This window comes from Drosophila sulfurigaster, unplaced genomic scaffold (genome assembly GCF_023558435.1).
Source record: "Drosophila sulfurigaster albostrigata strain 15112-1811.04 unplaced genomic scaffold, ASM2355843v2 ctg21_pilon, whole genome shotgun sequence".
Classification (NCBI taxonomy): domain Eukaryota; kingdom Metazoa; phylum Arthropoda; class Insecta; order Diptera; family Drosophilidae; genus Drosophila; species Drosophila sulfurigaster.
The window spans coordinates 138,720-148,519 of NW_026909710.1; positions in this window are offsets into that span (position 1 = coordinate 138,720).

Sequence of the window (9,800 nt, forward strand, 5' to 3'; positions counted from 1 at the left end):
AAGCTACAGTCAAGTGTGCTCGATTCTGAGACCCCCCGCTATTGAATAAAGGTTAAATATAGCGGTAATATTTTTTTATACCCGCTACCCATAGGGTAGAAGGGTATTATAACTTTGTGCCGGAAGGAAATGTATGTTACAGGTAGAAGCAGGCATCTCCGACCCTATAAAGTATATGTCGGCGCATTGAAACTGCGTGGTTGCGAATGTATGTGTGTGTGTGTGCGAATACACATTTTCGGGTATTTCACCAGAGTGATAATATTGCATCAGCCTCTTGCGTCTGTGAGTGTGTGGTTGCCAGGCAACCGTTGGCAGGACGACCGTTGTGTCGCTGTCGCCGATGTTTCGTCGCTTTAGGCAGTTGAGTACTAGAACTTGAAGTACAAGGCCGAAACTCGATGCGCCATAATGGAAGACAACAACAACAACGAGATTCGACATCAGAAGTGGGATCTGGCCACCAGCGATTGTGATGGAATTGCAAAATAAAAATTTAATTGAACTAGTGAGAGCCATAAAACAACTGTACCTGATGCAGGGCAGGACAAAACTGAACAAAATTCCAGGCGCCAACGCATCATCGTGGTGCACAACTGAGGAAATAATTTTACAAGAAAACACATTGAGAAGCAGTGCGTTGGTTATGGCTTTGAGTTCGGCTTTAGAAGGAAGTGCTTCGCAATGGCTTTCGCAAGTGTGCTATGCTGAAATTACTTGGCCTGAGTTTAAAGAATTGTTTATACAACGCTTCGACACTATAGAAACACCAGCCGCTATGTTTCTTAATATGCTATCAAATCGGCCGACTGATGACGAGAGTCTGGCTGTTCATGCAAGTCGCATGGTTACCGAACTAACGACGAAATGGCGCCAAATGGATAACGAAGAGATTGCTGTGTCTGTAACCCTTGCGCTGCTGGCAAGCTTCGATCACCGATTGCAGCGTTTAAGTTTCACATCAAATGTTCGAACCAGAGGCGATCTACAGTCCGAATTAAAAGCATTCACTTTTATTAAAAGGAAAAGCGGCGCTATGGAGCATCAGTCTGAAACTTATTCTAAACGGCAAAAAGAATCACCGAAAGAGTGCCATTTCTGCGGAAAAGTGGGCCATAAAATGTCTGAATGCAGATTCAGGAAACAATAGAATCAATTCGCGACTGATAAAACCCAACATGGCAAGCATGATGTTCATCACCGTGGAAAATCAAATTTAACTTGCTACATGTGCGGAGAATTGGGTCACATATCCACCCAATGTACAAAGAAGGAAGCTGATAAGAACAAGGCATTCAACCAGGAGAAGTGAGTGGAACAGTGCAGCGTTGCAGTACCAAAGGGATGTCTCAACCATAGAGGCCAAATTTTCGAAATCACATTCGATTCGGGATCGGAATGCTCGTTGATGAAAGAAAAGCTAAGTATCAAATTTTCTGGTAAAAGATTCAATAATATTGTTATGTTAAAAGGTATCGGCAGCAAAGGAATATGTAGTACTGTACAAATATTAAGCAATGTAAAAATTGACGAAACTTTGTTTCGCGTAATAGGCGATGATGATATGCAAAACGACATTGTAATTGGCTTTTTGTCCGACACTTTTCAGTTTCCACTTACGACCGGCTTTATGGCTTTGGGTTTTCTATTTGCGTTGTCTGCTGTTGTTGCTGCTGCTGTTGAAATCGTGTCTCCGTCTCAATGACAGCTTTGTGTGCATTAAGACTGATCAGAAGGAGTATCTTATTGTTCAGATAGACGCGTTTACCAAATATGTCTATCTTAGTCATAGTCTTAAATTAGACAGTAAGAGTTGTATAAGGGCCGTTCAATCTGCCGTTTCATTGTTTGGAGTACCAAACCGAATAATAGCTGACCAGGGGGAGGTGTGTTACAGGCGCAAAGTTCAGTCAATTTTGTTCAGATCAAAAAATAAACTTGGCAGGATGTGTTGGGAGAGGTGCAGTTGGCAATCAATTGTACAACCAATCGCACTACGAAAGCAAGTCCTTTAGAAATGTTATTGGGAAAGGTAGCACGCCCATTGGGATTACTTCCACCTAGTGATATAGAAAATGTTATTGATTTGCCAAACGTAAGAGCGCAAGCTGCAAAGAATGTATTAGCCATAGTATTATGATAAAGAACGATTTGATAGAAATAAGGCAAAAGTGAAAAGGCACAAAATTGGAGATTTCGTATTACTTAAGAGCGAAGAAAAACACCAGACCAAGCTAAGTTCAAAATTTAGGGGGCCTTTTGAAATAGTAAAAGTTAAAGTCTTTAACTAATAAAAGAAATTATAAATATGCACATGAGGATTTAAGAAAATTACCAGAGGGGCAAGTGCCCGAAGAGCATAAATGTGTACGATGATTATAATAATTTAGATGAAAGAAACGTAACCGCTACAGAAAAGAGTGAAAATGAAAATATTGAGAGTATTAAAGAAAAGCGTGAAAATGAAAATACTGAGAGTATTGAAGAAGAAAATGAAGTACACCAATAAGGGTGACAAAGTTGTACTGCTGGCCAATGAAAATGGCAGAGTACTGAGTCCATAAAATATAATGCAAGCACAAGTGCAAAACATATTGTTTGTTTTGATCATGGCGTGTGGGGTATTTGATTATGCGACTATAAGAGTGAATAATGAAGAAGAATGGATTATATAAAAGAAGAAAAACAAAGAAATGAAAAGAAAGAAAGAAAAATTGAATTGAATTGATGAAAAAAATTATGGTTATGTAACTGAATACTGTTTTGTGAAACTGTTAATATGATAATTTGTTATGAATTAAGATAAGAAAATTGGATTTTGTTATGAAACTATTTAATGTTCAGTCTAATAATTAAAAGAAAGAAAGAAAATTCAAATGTTGTTATTTTATACACGAGGTCGTGTTAGGGTCAGGATGGCCGTGTCGGCGCATTGAAACTGCGTGGTTGCGAATGTATGTGTGTGTGTGTGCGAATACACATTTTCGGGTATTTCACCAGAGTGATAATATTGCATCAGCCTCTTGCGTCTGTGAGTGTGTGGTTGCCAGGCAACCGTTGGCAGGCGACCGTTGCTTGGATGTTGTCGCTTTAAGAAGTACCGTTGTAGCGAGGCGACAGCGTTGTGTCGCTGTCGCCGATCGTGGTTCGGTAGTATGCACAGTAGGTAGAGAATTAGACGCAGGCAGTTGGGAGTACTAGAACTTGAAGTGTGTACAAGGCCGAAACTCGATGCGCCATAATGGAAGACAACAACAACAACGATCATGATTCGACATATATATATTCTTGATCAGCATCAATAGCCGAGACGATCTACCCATGTTCGTCTGTCCGTATGAACACTTCTCAGAGACTATATGAGATAGAGCTATAATTTTTTTCGACACCATTTCTTATTTTTGCACGCAGATCAAGTTCGTTTAAAATTTTTGACACGCCCACTTCTGCCCCTGCCAATCCACAAAAAGCGTAAACTATAGTAGTTGTCATTAGAGGACCGGGCCTTAAAATTAAGATTCGCGCAGGCCCGGGCTTAGCAAAAAGGCCCGGCTTGTAAAAAACCCGAAATAGGCCTGAAAACAATTTAATTTGAACGAATTAGAACCGCTATTTATCACATTTTAATTGCTTATCGGTGCTACTATCGATTTGCTTATACAATATTTTACTTGTTTGCACACCACTAATTCAAAATTGGCTGCCTATTGTGAAATTAACAAATTTGTGAAAAATAAAAATGTCGCGACAAACCATACAGGACGCTGCACACTACCCTTGATAGAAAGTATCAATAAATATTTTTGTTAAAAATGCAACCTTGCAATTTTTATAGATTTTTAAAGTCAGGTGATTGAACCGCTGATTTTTGTGACAAAATTGGTGGGAAACTTTTGGTGACTTTGTGCACTTGGCAAATCCAAACAAAAGAAAAATGTTATACTTTGTAAAATGGATATTGATGTTGGACGCATGAAAATTAAGAATAATAAACACAGTTTGTGTGATTTTGTTAAACGTTATAAATGTGTACTGTTTTGTGTTGTCCCAAGAAAACAAAAAGCTAACAAAAGTCTTTGTCTTCAGTATTTCTGCGGTGTGTAATGTATATTAATCAATAGTAGACACTTTATATTAAATTTTAATAACAGTCCGGTTTGCGGCTTTTCCGATGCTTTAATTTTTTAGATGTGCTTGAGCTCTGTCATGCCACGTTGATGGACATGTGGACCGACAGCGGGCTCCACTCTTATATCTGATCAAATAAATGAAAAAATTAAAAAACACATTAAAATAAAATATCACACATACGTCATGATGTCTATATGGGCAGTTAGAGTAAGCGTGGTCAAACTTACTTGCAAGTTTGCTTAAATATTTAGAGTTGTCTATTATTGAAGTATGCCAAGTTTCAGCTCGATTAATGCAATATTCGATTTAATGGCACCAAATCGGCAATCCGGCCCACAGTGTGCTGTAAATAAAACAAGAAAGCTACAGTCGAGTGTACTCGACTATAAAAGAAATATATTGTGTGGTATTTTTTACTGCAAAATACTAAAAATATACCAAATGGTATATTTGGTATATTAATAATGTGCCGCATTCAAAATATACCATATACTGTACAATATACCAGATTGTCAGTTAAAGCAACTAAGAACCCTAGTAAGTAGGCGTTTTTGCCCATACAAAAGTATTTCTTTAATAACTTCGACAATTTTTATCTGATCGCAACTAAATTTTCAGGAATCATAACTACTATACAATTATAACTTTGGTCCGACAGGAAATGTATGTAACAGGTAGAAGGAGGCATCTCCGACCCTATAAAGTATATATATTCTTGATATGCGTCAACAACTGAGACGATCTAGCCATGTCCGTCTGTGTGTTGTAACGTGCAACGAGAAGAAGCACAAGGCGACAGGGCTATCGGCATTTGCGGGGCACGCTTTAGAGTCCGGCTCTAGCTCGTCGGCTTTGGGGGTTGTGGTCTTGCTTTTACCGATCTGCTCATTATTATTAATATAAGATCCGAAATTGAGCGTGCTGCGACGAAGAAGGGATTGCTAGAAAACTAGCCGGAAAGAGAAGGAAGATCCAAAAATGTCTCAAAAAATAGAAAAAAACAAAGAGAGAAAGTGAGAGAGAATAAGAGAAAGAGAGAGAGAGAGAGAAAAAAAAAGAGAGAATTGAGGCAGGCCATCACAGCTGTTCAGTGATGAATGTCCCTCCCCTTCGGCTAAATATGGACAGAATTATTCCATGGTTAATACAATTTAATTAATAATAAAAGATAAGTAGTGCATTATAACAAGAAAATAAATTGTATAAAATCTATAATAATATTATATGAGGACAGTTGCAATATAATAATAGTTTGTTTTTAAATCTATATATGTGTTTTAATTTCAGTGCTTTGTTTTATCTAATGTAAAGATTTGTTTTTCTTTTATAAATTCTATTTGAACATTTTTTTTAATACCTAATAATTTGATTTTTCGTATGCTCTTTTAAATTATATTTCGTGGTGGTACATAGCGAATAAAGGTGAAAGTGATAATATGTGTTTTCGAAATAGACAAACTCACCAACAGAACTCCTGCGGCGGCGATCGATCTCCGGCGAAGTTATGCTGGAACCGAGCTAAATATAAATAAAAAATAAAATTTTCACCAAAACACTTGTTCGCGATATAATTGCACACGTTTTAATTTGTATTTGTTGTTTTTTTTTTTAAATTGGCACTGATTTTAAATTCCTATCATTCATTGTTTTAACTTAATGTAATTTAATTTATTGAACAACATTTCTTTTAATGTGTACTTGTAAACTTGTTCACGATTATGCTTTAACTATTATTTCATTTTAACTATTCAATTCATTTTAATTCTTGAAACCAGTATTATAAAATACTTTACTTTTAATTTTTGAATAATTTTAAAATTGTACGATTCAGCAACGCTTGGCTTTTTATTGTGTTGCAAATTTTTAAACTGTTACCATTTACAAACGTTTCGTTTTTTATTTTTGTTGTTTTTGTTGTTTTAATTTGAACTTTTAAATATTCTTGTGAACAAGCGAACTTTTTTAATTTTTAAACTTTTAACTTCTCTGTCTTCGTGTGCATTTTTCTTTCAAAATTCAACATAAATTACTTTTCAAATTTTTTGTGCAATTTGCAACTCAGCGCCACTAAATTCCAATAACATTTTTCTTTTTTATAATTTGTGCTGAACGGCGCTACACTGCTAAATTTTAATCTTTTACATTTGTTCTTTTTATTCTCAATCAGTGTAGCGCATCATTTTCTTTCAAACTTTTCGAATTATTTTTCTTTTAATTTGTCACGTATTCAGTTTCACTTTTCACACACAATGTTTTATATACGCAAACTAGTCGCTGATGAGAAGATGCGTAAAGATGAGATGAGCTGAAGATGCTAAAGATGCTGCTGATGAGATGTGGTTACAGGTGCAAATCCTGGACAAGAAGACGAGGCGCAGGGGTGCTGCGCTGGCGGCTCGAGAAAGATAGCGGTAGCCAAGATGGCGCTCGAAGGCGCTCCGCTGGCCGCTGACGCGGTAACCAAGAAGACGCGCCTGGCGCGTATGCAATTATATAAGCATTTACAATAGTGTTATAAACAGGTAATACAATTTTACGGATATTGATGAATGTCAAAAACCCAAAAACTCATAAAACAGGTAAAATTACACTTAAAAACCCCGATTTTCCACATTTCCTATTGAATTATAATATTATTTAGGTATGAATGGGCGTTACATATTGTCGGGTCAGGTCAGGTTGATAAATGTACTTGTTAAACCTTTTGGAATTTTTTAAATTTCTTTACCTAAAAAACAATAAAATCGTAAAAAATATATGCACTTGTCACCAGAGGTATTGTTTTATCTCGTTTTCAATCCTTTCGTCAGTTCGAATTGTGCGTTATGCGTAATCGGTTATGAAAAAAGTCATTAACATTGTCAGTCTTAAAACATGATTTTCATTACAAATAAATAAGTTAAACAATTTCTTACGTGTTGTGAACAATTTGCAAGTGATAGTTTGTGAAAAGAAGTGAAAAACTATTAATATAAACAGTCCTAAAAGTGATTTTCATTGCGGTTAATAAATAATTGCTTTACGTGCTTTGCGTTCATCAATTAAAAAAAAAACATTCGAGAAACATTCGAGTGCATTAAAAACAAAGTTGACAGTGAAGTAGAGCTGCAAAAACATCGATGTTTCCCTATATTGATGTTTTCGATGTTTCCCAGACACAACATCGATACATCGATATATCGAACAACATTTTTGAATTTATAAAACGACCAAAAAGTAAACGAAAAAATGAAATAAATGTATTTCAAAAACAAATTAAAATGAATATAACGGAAAACTTTTTTCAGTTTCTTACAAACTAACAATTCATTTTTTCTTATAAACTACATTTAAGGAGATCAAATTAAATCTATATTTTTATTGAAAAATAAGAGAATGTTTACGTGTTTTGCCTTTAGCGCTGCTCTACGCTCTGATATTAGCTGTCCAGCTTTGCTGAAGATCCTTTCAGATTCGACTGATGTGGCTGGGACACATAGAAATCGACGAGCGAGTGGTTTTAGACCATTGTCATCACAAAATCGATGTCACTTTCGCACTATCGATGCTGAAATTTTTCAGGCCAACATCGATGAATCGATGTTGGCTCCGATGTTTTTGCAACTCTACAGTGGAGCATACCATCTTTGCAATATATACAAGGGAAAAAGTTTAATTTGGAACATTTTACGGGATATTTTAAAAGACGATGAAACCGTAGTCAGTAGTTGGAATATCACATTTCTATACAAATCAAGTTTCTGTGCAAGGAAGTGCTAATTAGGGTCACATGTCATTAATGTCAATTTAGGGGTAATAAAGATGCAATTTAATTAGGGTCATTATTGAAATGTCAAGTGTGAGTTAATAAAGATGCAATTTAATTAGGGTTAGCTGTGGAAATGACAAGTGTGGGATTTGTGTGACGAATCGTACGCGACCCGAGACGGGGCGATGAAAGGATCGGGATCGGGGGCGTTTCGTCAGACAAATCCTTCGGAGTCGGGGTCGGGGTCGAGGTCGCTTGTCCCGAGACGCCCTCGGGGTCGGGGTCGAGATCGCTTCTCCCGACACGCCCTCGAGGTCGGGGTCGCATTCGGTCTCGCACTCGGGGTCGCAATCGAAAACGATTCGTAGATCGAGGGCGAAAACGTATGACGAACACGTGCTACGATACGCTCTCGAGGTCGAGACGAGTCGACGGTGAGAGGGCGATCAACGAACACGGTCGCAGTCGATTCGTAGATCGTACACGAAAACGTGAGACGAAGTCGTCCTACGAAAACGTGATACGCTCTTTAACGAACGTAGCGTATGAACGCGCGAACACCCACCTCGAAAACGTAGGTCGTGGGGCAACGCATCATACTAGATCGAAACGTTACGAAACGAATGGACGGAAACGTGACGCAGCGCCACATCCAAGACGATCGAATACGTGAACGTCGCAATTGAATTGAACAGTTTCCAAATGTTGCTTAAGATTGTTGTTCATTTATTTGATGAACTAATCAGATTGAAAAATTAAACTTGGCAGATTAGAGCTGAAAACTTGACAGATTGGAGTTGTCATTTAGAAGTCGACTAAATTGTAAACTAAAAGGTAAACTCAATTTCTAACGTTCCTAGAGTGTTCATTATTATAATTCTAAAAATTATGTCAAGATGGCTTTTCTTAACGGCTTGTTTACATTCGCGTTGCCCATCCCTCTCGTGCCTGTGCCTCAGGCAACAGCCACAACGGCAACAGGTGTTGAAGGTGGGGGAAAAGGTAAGACGACGGGCGGCGGCGGGGCGACAACTATGATGAGCGTACGAGGTACTTCAGGATGAAGAAGGCCAAACTCCGCTGCAGGGAGCAAGAGCTGGCCACGGAGGCCAAGATGCTTGAGCTGACGAAGGCAAAGCTTGAGCTCTTAAATTATGCGTGAGGAGCATTGACTGAATGTCGAGCACCAGAAAATAAAGATAAGCATGATACAGAGACAGGAGGAAGACAACGCAGCACATGAAATATAATTTTGCATATTAATATTTTATTTCTATTTTGAATATTCTATTCTATTTTAGTATTTTCAACGACATCAATTGGAGCTAAATACCGATCTATGTAGATATTCTCCACGTAAATGGACAGATTAAAATGCCTAAGATAAAAGCTTAAATTTACTTTAGGTGGAGTTCGGTTTGGCACAACGACTGGTCCGCAAAAAAGCGGACCCAGAACCTGAGGCATCACCCCCAGCTACTATCAGTGCCAATCACTAGAAAGGCTCCAAGCAAACCGAAACTAGAACTACTTGAGAATTGCAAAAGGTAAATAAGTAAATTTGCTGTTTACGTTTTGATTTATGTAAACAAACCTGCAATTATGCCATACAAATTTGCAATTGGAGAACGAAATATTGAATACTTTTAAGCTGATCATTCAAGAACATAAAAAATCAAAAAGCTACAGTCAAGTGTGCTCGATTCTGAGACCCCCCGCTATTGAATAAAGGTTAAATATAGCGGTAATATTTTTTTATACCCGCTACCCATAGGGTAGAAGGGTATTATAACTTTGTGCCGGAAGGAAATGTATGTTACAGGTAGAAGCAGGCATCTCCGACCCTATAAAGTATATGTCGGCGCATTGAAACTGCGTGGTTGCGAATGTATGTGTGTGTGTGTGCGAATACACATTTTCG